Here is a 3402-nt window from a genome sequence, read left to right as displayed (position 1 = left end):
CCTCACAGATAAGGACATCACCCTCAGATACCAGAGGAAAGGGAGAGGAAGAGAGGGGGGGGGGGTCATAAACAGATTCCAGTACAGTATCCTGGAAAAGTGTTTCAATTCATTGCAGGTTAGCCATTCCTCTCCCAGCTAGCACATTTGGTTCCATGGACGTCGTGGGAACGTACGTTCTTGTTTTCCCTTTGGTTATGGGAACGTTTCCCCCTGGTAAAACATTTTTTAAACATTCTGTGAACGGAAGTTAGCATTTTGAGTAAAAAAGAAAGAAAAAGAACTTGGCATGCTCCATCCTGGTGGCGCAGTGCACTAATTCTGTGGATAGAGAACAGAAGGTCATAGGTTTGAATCTCGATGACTCCGTGTTAAATGCCTAATCAAAATCATTTCCCTGTGTCCTATCTGTGCTAACACCCTTAACAACATAGAGGACAGAGAGAACTGAATGTCTATGTTTTATAATAACATTCTTAGAACATTACTAATGTTTTCTTGTGGTTTTTATGGAAAGTTTTCTTAATGTTCTGAGAACATGACTTTAAATAGAACAATGAGGAAAAGTTATGCTGCAGTACTGAAATTCCCACCTGAGAAACACATGGTTATTAGAATATTATGAGCTAGTTGGGTATCCTACACCATTCTCTAAGAAACACATGGTTATTAGAATAGTATGAGCTAGTTGGGTATCCTACACCATTCTCTAAGAAACACATGGTTATTAGAATAGTATGAGCTAGTTGGGTATCCTACACCATTCTCTAAGAAACACATGGTTATTAGAATATTATGAGCTAGTTGGGTATCCTGCACCATTCTCTAAGAAACACATGGTTATTAGAATAGTATGAGCTAGTTGGGTATCCTGCACCATTCTCTAAGAAACACATGGTTATTAGAATAGTATGAGCTAGTTGGGTATCCTACACCATTCTCTAAGAAACACATGGTTATTAGAATATTATGAGCTAGTTGGGTATCCTGCACCATTCTCTAAGAAACACATGGTTATTAGAATAGTATGAGCTAGTTGGGTATCCTGCACCATTCTCTAAGAAACACATGGTTATTAGAATAGTATGAGCACCTGCATTCTCTAAGAAACACATGGTTATTAGAATAGTATGAGCTAGTTGGGTATCCTGCACCATTCTCTAAGAAACACATGGTTATTAGAATATTATGAGCTAGTTGGGTATCCTGCACCATTCTCTAAGAAACACATGGTTATTAGAATAGTATGAGCTAGTTGGGTATCCTGCACCATTCTCTAAGAAACACATGGTTATTAGAATAGTATGAGCTAGTTGGGTATCCTGCACCATTCTCTAAGAAACACATGGTTATTAGAATAGTATGAGCTAGTTGGGTATCCTGCACCATTCTCTAAGAAACACATGGTTATTAGAATAGTATGAGCTAGTTGGGTATCCTGCACCATTCTCTAAGAAACACATGGTTATTAGAATAGTATGAGCTAGTTGGGTATCCTGCACCATTCTCTAAGAAACACATGGTTATTAGAATATTATGAGCTAGTTGGGTATCCTACACCATTCTCTAAGAAACACATGGTTATTAGAATAGTATGAGCTAGTTGGGTATCCTACACCATTCTCTAAGAAACACATGGTTATTAGAATAGTATGAGCTAGTTGGGTATCCTAACCATTCTCTAAGAAACACATGGTTATTAGAATAGTATGAGCTAGTTGGGTATCCTGCACCATTCTCTAAGAAACACATGGTTATTAGAATATTATGAGCTAGTTGGGTATCCTGCACCATTCTCTAAGAAACACATGGTTATTAGAATAGTATGAGCTAGTTGGGTATCTCTTCTCTAAGAAACACATGGTTATTAGAATAGTATGAGCTAGTTGGGTATCCTGCACCATTCTCTAAGAAACACATGGTTATTAGAATAGTATGAGCTAGTTGGGTATCCTGCACCATTCTCTAAGAAACACATGGTTATTAGAATAGTATGAGCTAGTTGGGTATCCTGCACCATTCTCTAAGAAACACATGGTTATTAGAATAGTATGAGCTAGTTGGGTATCCTGCACCATTCTCTAAGAAACACATGGTTATTAGAATAGTATGAGCTAGTTGGGTATCCTGCACCATTCTCTAAGAAACACATGGTTATTAGAATAGTATGAGCTAGTTGGGTATCCTGCACCATTCTCTAAGAAACACATGGTTATTAGAATAGTATGAGCTAGTTGGGTATCCTGCACCATTCTCTAAGAAACACATGGTTATTAGAATAGTATGAGCTAGTTGGGTATCCTGCACCATTCTCTAAGAAACACATGGTTATTAGAATAGTATGAGCTAGTTGGGTATCCTGCACCATTCTCTAAGAAACACATGGTTATTAGAATAGTATGAGCTAGTTGGGTATCCTGCACCATTCTCTAAGAAACACATGGTTATTAGAATAGAGCTAGTTGGGTATCCTGCTTCTCTAGTTGAATATTATCCTGCACCATTCTCTAAGAAACACATGGTTATTAGAATAGTATGAGCTAGTTGGGTATCCTGCACCATTCTCTAAGAAACACATGGTTATTAGAATAGTATGAGCTAGTTGGGTATCCTGCACCATTCTCTAAGAAACACATGGTTATTAGAATAGTATGAGCTAGTTGGGTATCCTGCACCATTCTCTAAGAAACACATGGTTATTAGAATAGTATGAGCTAGTTGGGTATCCTGCACCATTCTCTAAGAAACACATGGTTATTAGAATAGTATGAGCTAGTTGGGTATCCTGCACCATTCTCTAAGAAACACATGGTTATTAGAATAGTATGAGCTAGTTGGGTATCCTGCACCATTCTCTAAGAAACACATGGTTATTAGAATAGTATGAGCTAGTTGGGTATCCTGCACCATTCTCTAAGAAACACATGGTTATTAGAATAGTATGAGCTAGTTGGGTATCCTGCACCATTCTCTAAGAAACACATGGTTATTAGAATAGTATGAGCTAGTTGGGTATCCTGCACCATTCTCTAAGAAACACATGGTTATTAGAATAGTATGAGCTAGTTGGGTATCCTGCACCATTCTCTAAGAAACACATGGTTATTCTCTAGAAACACATGGTTATAGTATGAGCTAGTTGGGTATCCTGCACCATTCTCTAAGAAACACATGGTTATTAGAATAGTATGAGCTAGTTGGGTATCCTGCACCATTCTCTAAGAAACACATGGTTATTAGAATAGTATGAGCTAGTTGGGTATCCTGCACCATTCTCTAAGAAACACATGGTTATTAGAATAGTATGAGCTAGTTGGGTATCCTGCACCATTCTCTAAGAAACACATGGTTATTAGAATAGTATGAGCTAGTTGGGTATCCTGCACCATTCTCTAAGAAACA

Source organism: Oncorhynchus gorbuscha, linkage group LG16, assembly GCF_021184085.1.
Source record: "Oncorhynchus gorbuscha isolate QuinsamMale2020 ecotype Even-year linkage group LG16, OgorEven_v1.0, whole genome shotgun sequence".
NCBI lineage: Eukaryota > Metazoa > Chordata > Actinopteri > Salmoniformes > Salmonidae > Oncorhynchus > Oncorhynchus gorbuscha.
Note: the sequence above shows the minus strand (reverse complement) of the source record.